The following is a 13,827-nucleotide window of genomic DNA, read 5'->3' as shown; positions in this document are numbered from 1 at the left end:
CTGCCTGCACACTTCAGTGTCGCCTTATCTGGCACCAAATTAGTTTTTCCTCCTTCACTGGTTCAATGAGGTGACAACAGAATGTTCCCCAGGGAACCAAAAAGCAATTGGTGTGTTTTTGCCTGGAGGATGTGAAGTCTGTCACGGGCATCACTCATCCAACCCTCTGCTGCCCAAGTCCAAAGACCTCAGCAGGCACAGAAGAGATAGTGTCCGGAAATTGCCCTCATGAGGGACACTCACTCAGTCAGACCCTTAAGAATAGAAATAGCGTTTGTTGAGGGGGCTTTCCGCCAAGGTGGTCGGAAAAGAATGCCGGAAATACCAGAGATGTTGGCTCTGAGCACCACAAAGTGATGATTACAGCTGTGGCTGTCCCACATCTGGGATTTCCCTGGCTCCCTGAAGAACACCACCCCTGCAGGGAAAGGGACTGGAACTCTAAAACAGCAGGGAATTTCCAACAACCAGTCCCTCCACCCTCGCTAGATCCTGTAAGACCTGCTTTAACCATGCTGAGGATGCTCTCCGACCAAGAAGGCAGACTCTCTCTCTGACAGCTACTGCATCCTCGTCGAGCCAGTGGATGAATGGATCCTAGAGGTTCACAGCCTCCGAATCTTCAGTCCCTCTTTCTGTTCACTCTGTCCATTTCCTAGGTCCCAAAAACACTTCCTGGAAAGGTCCTGCCAGTGAACTCCAGAATTCATAAATGAATCACCCTAAGCTTCTTCTTGAATACCAGAGGGTCTGGCTAAAGAATGCAGTTTACAGTTATCCTGAATCATGACAGGACTGGACCTGCCAATAGACAATGAGATGGACAGTCAGGAGGTCTGGGTTCTAACGCCAGGGCTGCCGTCGGTGTCAGAAAAAGCACAAATATTAAATGGATGGAAAGTTACTTGACGATAATCAACAGACTGAAGAGTAAAGTGCTATGAAATGAGAAAAACACACTCTTATTACAAGATACCAATGGGGTTTGTGTATCGATTTGGGCAGATTTTTATTTTTTAGGTCCTAGGCTCTTAACATGTAAAATAAGAGTGTTGGATTAGAAATTCTTTAACATTCTAAAATTCTGTGATTTTCTAATTCTCCTGGGATGGGGGTGTGTGGTGGTATTAATAGCCTTCAGTTCCAGAGATGCAGTTTCCATTCTGTTCTATCCAGGACTGAATAAGCTTAGAGTTTATGGGTGATTTAGCAACAAGAGACAAACCAGGAATAACAGTAACAACCATTTCTTTATGTCTTTACCTTTGTTTTTACATGTCCTATCACTTCTACAAAAGCATGTTTTTCTAGTACTACTAAAGCTGAGTTAGGGGTCAAATTCAGTATACAGTTCAGACACAGGCATCTTCTTAATCCCCCACCCACGCCTGCCCAATTCTCTGTCCGGACTCCTAAGGTGTGCAAGTCAGTGCCGTGAGAATATAGTTAAGCAGGTGCACCAGCGCTGGGACCAGCCAACTGCCAAATTCACCACTGAATCATTGAAAGGCCACCTGCATCATTCACCGTCAACTCCGTGGAACTGGACAGGAGGCATTCAGAAACATCCAAGATGAAAAATTGAGAGAAAGGAATCTTTTCCCCATACCACTTCCCAAGGGACCCAAACTGGCTAATGACATGAATGGCAAATATACAGTCAGTTGGGGCTTTTGGGTGTCCTCAAAAAAAGAAATAGTAGGAGAGAAGAAAGACGAAATTGTGAAGGAATAAATAAAAATAGCATTCGTTTTGCTGAGAACCATCAGCTCTGATTAGCAGCAGCCAGAAGGCACCTTAGTGGAATAGAATTACACAATTACGTGGTCATCAGATTCTTGGTTAAAATCTAATTTTCCAGCTATGCCTGGGAGAGGGCATTTATTTAATCTCTTGGACAATTAACACTACACTCATTATAGAGCTTCAATAAGACAATACTTATGAAAGCATCGAGAGTATTTAACATATAATTGATATTAAATTTTAGTTTCTTTGTCTTGAATGCTTAAAATGGTGCAGAATCACCATTAAGATAGTTTAGTTACAGTTGAGTTAGTAAACCACTTTGGTAACAAATGGTACTTGTGCTTTTCTGGAGGGGGTAATTAGGTTTATTTATTTATGATTTTTTTGATGGAGGTACCGGGTATTGAACCCAGGACCTCATGCATGCTAAGCACTGCACTCTACCACTGAGCTATCATCTCCCCGCCAGTACTTGGGCTTTTTACAAAAAGAAAGTCCCAGAGGGGCCAAAGTGGGTGGGAGCCTGGGAAGTTCCCACTGCTGTAAGAGTCCACACTGTGGAATGGACTGGACAACCTCTCCGAGAGCACCAGGAGTACCACCCCGAGTACAGAACCTCTGGACTTTTGTGAGGTCCTCCCCAGGGTAGAGACTTAAGTCAGCCTTGACCCAACGGAATTGCCCAATTTCAGAAAGTTTCACCACCTAGAACAGAAGTACGACACCAGGGAACAGTGAACCTCCACGCCTGACTGAGAGACTGGGATGGGGTACTCGATCATCCCAAATTGGGAAGCCCTTCTAAAAATAAAGATTGCACCATGGCCTAGGAATACACTTGCCACTCAGTCCCCAGACGCACGTCAATTCTGATGAAACTGCTACCCCTGCTGGTTCATGGAACAACATGAAAATATATTGGAAAACTTCACATAACTCCAAGAATTTGGAGGCAATTCGTGGGGCATGCACTCTGGGTCTGAGCCACAGGGAACTTGGCTCCAAGTCCAGCTTGCTTGATGCAAACTGCTTCTTCCAGCTAAAATGTCCTCCGTACCCTACTCTCCAACCCAGCCTTCATAGACTAACTTCTATTTCTTCTTCAAAACTCAATTCACATATGACTTCCATCAGGAGGCCTCTGTTGACTCCCAAGTTTGCTTTTTAGATGCTCCCCCTGCAGCTTACCTGTGCTTACTTCTCTGAAGGTATTCATTACAATCTACTTGTCTGATTTCCCCACTAGAATATAAACTCTTTGGAGGCAAGGTCTTGACTTACTTGACTATCTTCCTCACACTCAGCATGATCCCTGGCATGGAGCAGATGCTCAATTATTGTATGTTGAAGAAATGAAAGAATGAATGAATGGGCAACTAGACAAAAAAAAACAGATTCCAGGTACAGGTTCTGTGAAGCACTGTTTTAGAGGGTAGTGTTCCAAAAGACTAGAAAATTTGAGGAGAGACAAGAGCAAAAGCACACCCACCCAAATTAGAAAAACAGTGGGTAGCAGGAAGGGGCAGGTCAGCACCACCCAGGGCTGGCCCCTCCCCGCTGGTGGTCTGGACCCAGCTGACCCGCCCAAGCACGGCGGCCCCACTGCTCCCAGCACTCGGGGAAAGATGGAGCCATGAACCAATCTGGGCTCAGCTAACTAGGCCGTGAAGCCCTGAAGGGAAACTGATGGGACACAGGGAGACGCCTTAGGACCCAACAGCCAAGATCAACATCCCTAAATCTAGCTCCTCTGAAATGTGATCCTTCAACTAAAGAGCCTGGGCATGCATTCCCTTCCCAGGAGTCAATGGGATTCTGATTTTGAGGAGATCTCTTGATTAAGAGAGCTCTGGATTTGGCCCTGAGGCCTGGGAATTCTTCTTCTGGCCCCACAAGCTTCCTAAACTGAGCCTTCCCAATCAGCCCCCAAGACAGAGGAGTGGCTGGGGTGTTGGCTAAGTGGCCTGATTAGCTACAGCGCCTCAGGTACCAGCAGAGACTGGGCAAGGCGTCCAGGAGCTGAGACTTTCTGGGTATTGGTCACACCTCACAACTGCTTTTCTTCAATGCAGTCCTCTCCCTTCTTAAACATAGCAGTCTGTCCGTGTGCCTTCTCTCTCCTTTCAGACCAAGCAGCCAACCTTGCAACACAGTGTCAGTTCCGAGCAAGGAGACAAGCCACCATCATGACCACGCAAATGGTCAGGTTTCCCAGGGCTCACATGTGAAACACGATGCTGTGCTTTGTGGGTGATGCTTCTCCAGAAACTTCCTTAAAGTTTCTCCAGAAGTCTTCACAGTCACTCACTTCTGGCTCCCAGAGGCCTTGAAATTTCCTCCTGGAGAGAGACTTGTCCCTCTGTATCCCAGCAGGAGACCAGACTAGAGCCAGAAATCCAGGGGAAGGCATGCATTCACTGACACCGTGGTATGAAGGAGTGTCTCGCACCTCTCCCTAAGGGCAGGACCTGCCAGGGGAGACCCCTGCACAGGAGTCCTGGCCAGAACCACACCCAGAAGCCAAATAAAAGGAGGAGAGGCCAGGACACTGGACATAAACTTTGCCAACTAGACACTGTTGCCTCCGTCAGTTCTGAAGTCAGCTGTGTTCAAAAGTCTGTGGCCTCAACAGGGTTTCTTAAATTCTAGAAATTCTCCTTTCCTTTCTACTTTGCTGTTTCATCTGGATGCTAGCTTCACATGTGTGCTCAATTTGTGAAAATTAATCAAGTTGGTTACTTAAGATTTGTGTGCTCTTTCTGTATGCACATTAGACTTGAAAATATGCAAGCAAACTTAATTATGGTGTTAGAAATAAATATATATTACATTTCCAGCTTGAGCCCCAAATGGCTGATCCAATACTGATGGATTTGCCAACAACAACAACAAAAAAAAAAAACAGGCACTAATTTGACCCCCAAAACACCTTATACTTGGGGAACATGTAGAGGTCTCCTTCAGATGAGACAAAAGCAGCAGCCCTTCGGGGTAGCCCAGGTGAAGAGAGTGATCTCACGGCCAAAATAAAACAAGTTCCTGGTCTTTATCTGCCTCTACTTTTCCATGCCCATAACTGCACAGTAGTCTCACATATGGTTTATCTTCCATAAGAAGACTCCTGGCAGTCTCTTCTCTTTGTGTGTTCATCTTTTAAATTGTAAACCATAACCAACATTTTGTCTGTTGAACTTACAAACACGTAAGTTAATAATAACTTAACATTTGCATAGTTCACAAAATATTTTCACATCCATTAACTTCTTTCATCTTCATCACACCCCTGAGGGGAAAGGAATGATTCCATCTTAGAAAAGGAGATTCTGAAACTCGCCCAAACTCAGAAGCAGAAGAGCTGGGACTTGAACCCAGGGGTTCGCAACCAGAATCAAACTTGTGTGGTCCTCTGCCTTCAAGTCCAGGGTCCTTTGGTACATCCTTTCTAGGGATGTTTGCAGCAGAGTGATGGACACATTAAAACATCCATCTCTGCCCAGGCACTAGCAACTTATGGGACATAAAGTCCTAGCTCCTGGAGAAGGAAAACAGAAAGAAGGGTGTGCCCCCGGGTGAGGGGAAAGGCAACGTGAGCTCTGGGAAGCCATCACCTGTTGCCTGCCTTGGACTATCCATGCTCCTGGACCCCTGGCCTCAGGTGTACCATCGTGGGAAGTAGCATCCACTGAACTGGCTCCTCCCCTCAGGCAACCACAGCGCCCAGCAAGCACCTGCTGGTGTGAAATACCTCGAGGGGTCACTCCAGCTCCCATTCTTCACCAGGAAGAACTCTTCACCTCAGAGGGACTCATTCTCACAGTAACCTCAGGAGGTAAATGCTACTGTTACCTATCTTTACTGAAGGGGAAATTGAGGCGGGGATGGTTAGATGATTTGACCAGTGTCATAGCTGGTAGGTAGTAGAGTCTGGATTTGAACCAGGCAGTCCTGAACCTGAAGAGCAGGTCAGCCCTTTCTCTCTCTCCAACACTGGAAAATCTGCTCTTTATATTAGGTAATTTTGTGCTAACAATAAACATTGACACTCATCCTTTGGCCAAGAGAATGGTTTTGCTTTGGGGGAGCAAAGTCCAGAAAGAAGGCCAATCCCTAATCTAAACCAGAGCCTGATGTAGGAACCAAACACAATCCTCACAGAATCCTAGAATTTCAAGCCTGAATCCTAGAATTTCAGGACTTGAGAAGCTTTCGGTCTTCCCTCAAACTTGGACAAATGATTATTTGGTCCATAGGCCCCAGATCTGTCTCTGGATCACCTTGGATCTCCAAAACACAAGAACCTACTCATGGATGCTTATAGCAGCTTTATTCATAATTGTCAAAACTGGGAAGCAACCAAGATGCCCTTGGGTAGGTGACTGGATAAATAAACTGAGATACATTCAGACAAGAGAATATTATTCAGAGCTAATATAAAGGAAATGCGCTATCAAGCAATGAAAAGACATGGAGGAGTCTTAAATGCATGTTACTAAGCGAAAGAAGCCAATGTGAAAGGGCCACATGCTGTGTGACTCCAGCTATATGGCATTCTGGGAAAGGCAAACTACGGAGACAGTAAAAAGCTGAGTGTTTGCCAGGGGTAGGGGTGAAAACACAGAGCACAGGGGATTTTTAGGCCAGTAAAACTACTCTGTATGAGACTATACTGGTAGATACCTGTCATTGTATATTTCTCTAAACCCATAAAACGTACACCACCAAGAGTGACCCCTAATGTAATCTATGGGCTTTGGGTGACAATGACGTGTCAATGTAGGTTCATCGACTGTAACCAATGTACCACTCTGGTGGGGGATGTGGACAATGCGGGAGGCTGTGCATGTGCAGGGAAAGGGGTATGTGGGAACTCTCCATCTTTGCTGCTCTATTTTGCTGTGAACCTGAAACTGTAAAGTTTCTAAAAACTTTAACTTTGTATAAACTTTAAAAAAAAATTAAGCCTACTTTAGAAAAATACAGATCTCTAAGCCCCCATCCCTAAATATCCCAATTCAGCACATCGGGGTGGGTCCTAGACCTCCGGACCTTTTAAAAAGCACCCAGGTGGCTTTGCTGATGTCAGTCCACGTGCTGACGCCTAGTCAAGGCTCGGACAGAGGCAGTGTAGTCAAGGCTCGGACAGAGGCAGTGAAGGCGGGCCTGTTACATCGCACATCTCACCATGTTGCTATCGGACAGCTTTGACTATTGCAAAGTTCTTTCTTTACAGTGAGCCTAAATCTGTTTCCCTGTGGCTTCTACCCACTGGTTACTTTTCTACCCTGTGGAGTCATTTAATAATAATAATAGTCAGCACCAGGCAAGGGACCAAACACTTTATCTCACTGATTCCTTGAAACGCTTTCATGGGGTAGATATTACTGTTGTTCCTTCTTTACAGATGAAAAGCTGGACATCAGAGAGGTGAGGTCATTTGCCCAAAGCCACCAGCTGGTGGGTGGCTGAGCTGGGATGGGAACCCAGCTCTTCCTGTGGAAGGTGCATGCTCTTAAACAGAACACACTTAGAGCACACGAAGCTTGACTCCCACTCCGTCCACCAGCCTTCCAGGCACATGAAGGCAGCTGTCTTCTCTGGCCAGAGTTTTCTCTTTCTCTAGTTCCTCACCATCCTGGTTACAGCATCCCAAACCGCTTATACTCTCCTACAATGTGCCTCCGAGAGTATGGCCCTCCGGTGGGGTCTGACCACATCCCTGCTCCCTGAGCTGGTCAACCAGGTTGTGGCAGGCAACCAAGCAAGCCTGAAGAATTAGGAAAAATAAAATAAAACAAAGCAGGAGTGAAAATACTCAATTTAAATATAGGTGACAATCCGGTCTGCTCTTTAAGGCAACTAGCAGATCTTAAGTGCTAGGATAAAATATGGTAATAGGGGTTGCGTAAGATCTACAGTGTTCCTTGAAATGAGTTCCCCGGACTCCAGGACATCCTGGGACTTTATGTTAACACAGGCATGGCAGGTTTTCTTGCCATGGGCAATCCTGCCTCCTTCCTCTACCCACCCATCTGCCCTAAGGTCACAGTCGGCTCACACTCAGCCCATTGTCCCTTACTTGAGAACAGAGCCAACTCCACAATCCATTACAGAGTAATCACTATTGTTGTAGGAGGAGAAGGGGAAGAGGTTTTACATCACATACCACCCAGCAAACACGTAATAAAATTTCATTGTAAGCTCTTTGTTCTTCTCCTCCCCTCCCCAGTTCCTCACTCTCAATTTCGATAGTCCACTGAGCGAAACACAAGCCTGATGGATAGTCCAACAGCCACCCAGCTGTGGTTCCTCAAGTGCGCCAATTGGAGTGGGTCACTTTCCCATCCCTACACAGCTTATCAGGACTCTCAAAGAGGACTCTTTCCAGCCACTAAGAAAATACGACCTTTTCTTATATTTTCATACCCAGAATAACGGAGAGAAGTCACGGAACCCATTTGCTCCTTTAGGCAAATACTCCTTTTCTTTACTGCTAAGTTCAGTAAGCAGTAACTTTAACGATGTGATAGTAATGATTTGGGAATCGATTCTAAAAGCCTCTTTTAATTTGCAGTGATAAATGCCAGTAAACTGTTAAATCATTTAAGTGTTTCTCCACTAAACATCAATGCTCTTTGTTTCCACCTTGTTATTGAAAAGTACTAAAGGGGTTTTGTCACCTTCCTGACTTAGTAATTAAGTCTAAGAAACATGATCAAACTTCAGTGACACAGGCAAGCTTTTCCACTTGGAGAGTGTTGCAAGAAATGCCACATAAAGTTTTGAGGTGTTAGTCCACACGACCATTTGTCCCCTGAATGTCACTTTTTCCCTACCTTCTCCCTTTCAGTCTATGAAAGCACTTATAAACTCAGGAGTAACACACAGTTGTTGTTACTGGTTTTTTTTTTTTTTTTTAATTTGAATTATTTGACAAGTTTTAAAAGCTAGTAGATTTCCACACCAAAAATCCAAATTTCTTCCATCTTTTAAAGTACTAGAAAAACCTAGCTCTCCTCAAACCTACATTCCTGAGTGGCAACAATCGGCTAAAACTGAGAAGTGATTGTCCTTTTGACAGACATGGATTTTCCAGTCTGCCACAGTCCCCACCAGTCCCTATTGCTCCCTGACATCAAGGCCAAATGTCAAATACCATTTGTCATCATGCTTGCACAGCTGTTTTTCTGAAAGAAGTGTTAACAGGAGGGTAAACTTGCTCCCCATTTCATTACACACCTGCCTGACTCTTGTTAATTTAGCAGGCCCTGTCCCATTTTGTTTCATCATTGTATAGATGGGGGCTTTCCGTGTGGGCTTAAATAAAATCCCCAAGCAAGAAATGAATATTTACTGGCCAGGCTACAAAGTAGGCAGAGTGTGGTTTAAAGTGAATCATATTGTTACTAAAGATGTCACATAACTTACAACTTTGAGCCAGGTCTCCCCGGGGACAAGTGTGAAAACATACAAGCAAGTGACCTGTGCCCTCACCTTCTCTGAGAGCAGCTAGAGACAATACAGGAGGAACAATCAAAGTCAGGCTAGCAGGCTCCCAAGGGTGGAGTAGGGTTTTCATTATATTCTCTGCAAGTTTCCTTGTTATGAACGGCCCCAGGATTAGAACTCTCTAGAGTAATGATTCAGCATGTGCTAAAATGCTGAGAATGACTTCAGCTGTTTTTTTTTTTTTTTAACAAGTCTACAGTGAGGGGTGCGGTGTGCAGATTTGGTAATTTGGACTCCATCCTGAGCAGTCCGGCTGGACAGCAATTATTTGCAGCATCTTTTAAGACAGATATTTTATACAATATGAGAAGTGATAGTCATTTTAGAGATGAAGAAGCAAGATTTAGTAACTCGCCGGCTGTCAAATAGCTAGGAAAGGGCAGAGCTGGAAATCATAACCCGATCTGTGTTCATTCAAAACCCAGTCCTTTTTCTTCACAACATGGCAGCTGCAAGAACCTGGAACTTCAAGATGAGAAGAACATTCTTAGATATTCCTTTAGTTACTGCATCATAGACTTGACCTTGAATTGTTTCAGGTAGAGTGTGTGTGTGTGTGTGTGTGTGTAAGGGATTATTGTTTGCATTTTGTTTTATTTTGCCATTCTGAAGTACTCTTTTCATCCTCCAGTCTTTACCAACACACCCAACCTCAACCTCATAACTCATAAATCTTCTGAAACATCTATAAAACTGAGTTACTGAAAGCTACATTCCCCAGTTTGTTGAGTATATAGGGGGCTTGAGGCCAAATTCTTTCAAGCTTCAGCCATGGAAACAGGAGTTGAAAAACCCAGGGAGCATTATGAAGTCACCGGGAAGTCATTAGCAAGGTCCCAGCGCTCCTACAGCTGGCATTCCCTCCTCAGCACTTGCTCTCAGACCACGCTGATGATCCAGACCCAACGAAGGTCATTTGGCTTAATTCTATGACCAGAGGAAATGCTCAGAAAAGGCTTTTTAATTTGAGATTTTCCTCTGAATGATGAAAAGCCTCATTTTTTTGGAGAAAGGAAGATGGTCTGTCATGAGCTAGCAATAGGCTCCTAGAAATAATGTAACAAATGTGGTGCAGTGTCTGATTTCCCCCCCGAGAAGGCATTGATGAAAAGAGGTTTCCTGGCATTCCCTACCCAGCTCCCTTTGAAGGTGACCAGAGAGGTAAGTTCCTCAATTGCATGCTATTGAATAAATAGTCCCTTTCACTCACTGGACTTGGTTATCAGTAATCATGCTGCTTACACTGCTATGATCAAAAGAGCATCCCAGCTCTGTGGCAAGTGACTTCCCTTGGTTGGTCCTCAGAAGTCTATCAGGGGAGACTATTATTATCCCGCTTTTATAGACAAGGGAAGTGGCATGCCGAAAATCACCCACTGAGCAGCAGAACCACAGGGCTAAACCTAACCTTCATCTGTCCAACTCTAAAGCTCAAGGTTTTAAGGACTGCCTTCAAGCAACTGGGCAGCCAATTCGAACACTCCATCCTTTGGTCTGCTTTTTATAGCCAACCAGGGCTTAGAGCAGGAGGCAGCAAATCATGGCCTACCAAATGGACCACAAAGCATAAAATGTTTACTCTCTGACCTTTTACAGAAAAATGTTTGCTGACCCTTGGCTTCAAGGAATGGTAAACCAAATCCCAAATGTTCCATTCTGTTTACTGAGGCCTCTGTAGTGCATGAGACCAGAAGATTCTATGACGTGTTTTTGATTTATGAAAAACTTCCTTTCATTGATTTATGTAAATGACAATGAGTAATGACAGATGGAAATAAATTTGTGAAAAAAAGAAGAAAAAGCCAAAGAGCCATGGTTCTATAATATCCACCTTCTGGATCACTGCAGGATTACTGGTTAATCAAAACCCACAGAGGGCTTTGCCAGTCATGAAGAATTTGCCCAGAGGATTTGGCCCTCTCAGCGTAGATAAAAGTGCCCATGGGCCTCTCTCTGTCCATGTTGATGGGGACTTCAGGAGAACCCATTCATCAACATAAAGCTGATAGAAACTAGATGTTTGGGTGGCTACCAGCATGCTAAGCCAATAGAAATAGTGACAAAGAAGGTAGAAAGTAAGGCAATGAGTAACTCTTCATTTTATTCATTGTTTTCAAAAGTAGCAAGAGGTGTTTGGTAATCTTCGTGTAAAACAGATATCTGAGTCATCCCAACAGCAGGGAGTTCTTCTGAGTCATAAAACACATGCTGGTCCAGAATGAAGTCTTTCCACTGGCTCAAGAATGTGCCAAGAATTGTAGCAGTACTAAATCACCATACTACCTGTTTGGATCCCCAGAATCAATGAATGTTTATGGTCTGACTCCACCTCTGTTTTCAAATGAACTAGGTGTCTACAGGGTAGAGTGCTTCAAGACTGCAGAAGGGCCAGAGGTAACAACTGCAAATTCCGAAATTGCCTCTAGTTTGCTGTGTGTAAACTTGCGCATGCGTCGTCTCTGGTCTCAGCCTTCCATTCATCTCTAAAATGAGGCATTTGCATCGGACACCTCTGTAGTGCGTTCCAGCTCTATGAGTATGTGGAGTGAAATTCCACGAACAGTGTAGAAACAATCCTGGAATGCACTGCTGACATACTACTCACAATTCATTATGTCTCATTATCCAATTGGTGTTATTATATTTATTGTCAATGTTATCACTGCCGTTATCCTTACAGCCTAAAGAATAATCATAGCCAACATTTGTTAAGCAGTTTGTACATGCAGATGTCATTTGCTGATGTCTCTGGAACGTGTGGGAGAAGAAGATTCTGTGCATTCTACCTTTTAGACCAGGAGTCAGCAAACACTAGCTGCGGACCAAATCCAGCCCACTGCCTGTTTTTATAAATAAAGTTTTATCAGAACACAGCCAGGCCCATCACTGACCTGTTGTCTATGGTTGCTTTTGAACTATAAGGGCAGAGTTGAGTAGTTGTAGCAGAAACCCTAAAATATTTGTTACATGGCCCTTTATAGAAAAAAATTGCTGACCGCCTCATTTAGCCCTTACAGACCTGCTGTTCTTGCCTACCAGGTATCCCGTGACTACTTTTTGGTTCTGGCCTCTTGACTTCCCCTAGGGCACCTCCCCTCATAAGCCTGTGGTTTGGGTGCAGCAGACCCACTGCCCGTCTCAGACCTGATGAATCTAGATACTCCATCCCCATGACTACAATGATTCAGGGGTGGGAATGTGAGATTCAGTCCTAAGACTTTTCTTGGAAATAGTGGGAAGGAGAAGCTCTTTTTCTCCCCCTGAGGTTTCTGAGCTGGTAGGATGCAAGTCCACAGCTAACAAGACACTGCATGGAAACGAACTGCCTGTGTTTGAAGCAAAAGGGAAATGCAGAAAGAACGAGCCCTAATGATAAGATTTTAGCCTCTGGATCCAGCTCTGCCTGAAGCTACCTCTAGACTTTTTCAGCTAATAAGCCAATACATTCACACGTGTCAAAAGTCAGATGAAGTCAGGCTTCCATCACTTACAACTGAAACAAAACAGCCCTTTGAAACAGACATCATTATTTTACCGACTAAGACTTACCTGCCCAAAGTTACATAGCTAGTGATTGGCAGACGGCAGGAGCCAGCACCCAGGTCTACATTGAGTTCTATGAGATGAGAGAACCAGCATCTAGAACTTTCCAGAAGATGAGGTTAGGTTAGGACAGAAACAGAACCAACAGGTTATTCTCCTGTCTTGAAAGAGAGAACCTTCCAAACCACATCTCTGCTCTCTAGAGGGCGGTTCTTTGGGGACCACCCTGTTTTCTACTTGTGACTACCCCATGACAAGGCCCAGTAGAGCCCTGGCTTCTCGTGTGGTCACTCAGAGGAAGTTACAGTAAAAGGTAGCCATTTCTCAGCCCTTCATTCTTGCCATTCTTAACTGGAGCTGGGGAAAAGAATCTGCTGGGGAGAAAACCGACCTCCTTCTGCTGGAGCATCCAGTTGCCCAGCATTCATCATATATAAACAGGTAGCGTGGATGTAGGAAGCAGGATTCTAAGTCAGGACCCTTTCTGGGCAAGGTCTGAGTCAAGGTCTGAAGCCTGGATTCCATGAACTCTCACCCACCTGGAACTATCCATCCCACAGGGCATTGAAGGGGAGACAAATATGAGGCCCCAACATATGCCTCTCTGGCATGAGGATTATTTTGAGTTGAAGGCAACCAAGACCCAACAGTCTCAGGAAAAGCTTTTTAATGTCCCCCCTTCACTGCCTAAAAGAATTCAGAAAGGAGTCTTGTATCTCTGGGAGAAAGCTATTACCAGAGATAACTTTTTCATTTGAGAGGTGTAACTGCACAGCAGGGCAAATGTGTGTTTACCAAGTATCTGCCTTTCCTCTCTTCCTGTGAATTGCCTTCCTTCCCTTAGAAGCCCCGGGCCACTATTCCTTTCCTTAGCTCAGGATATGTAAGCACATAGGTATATATAAGCCTCGATTGCCTGGCTGTGCTTGGGTCTCATATCTTTGTGGACTTCCTGTACATACGTGCATAAGTAATTAAATTTGTTTTTCTCCTGTTACTCTTTTTATTGCATAGGGGTCTCAGCCAAGA

General features: G+C 44.6%; 1 protein-coding gene across 3 annotated transcripts in view; it reads right to left on the bottom strand.

Annotated features, from left to right (window-relative positions):
* The window catches only part of SLC1A2 (solute carrier family 1 member 2), a 108,282-nt gene that overhangs the window by 56,853 nt on the left and 37,602 nt on the right, over positions 1-13,827 (bottom strand). The window contains exon 1 of one of the 3 annotated variants that reach the window (XM_010964677.3): positions 12,805-12,951. The exons of the other annotated variants lie outside the window; for them this stretch is intronic. The gene's annotated coding sequence lies outside the window, so the exon portion shown is untranslated. Of the gene's footprint in view, positions 1-12,804; positions 12,952-13,827 lie in introns of those variants that run through there. 3 annotated transcript variants of the gene reach the window in all.

The sequence above is a fragment of the Camelus bactrianus genome, chromosome 10 (assembly GCF_048773025.1).
Source record: "Camelus bactrianus isolate YW-2024 breed Bactrian camel chromosome 10, ASM4877302v1, whole genome shotgun sequence".
NCBI classification, from domain to species: Eukaryota; Metazoa; Chordata; class Mammalia; order Artiodactyla; family Camelidae; genus Camelus; species Camelus bactrianus.
This window is presented reverse-complemented; position numbering and strand designations above follow the sequence as displayed.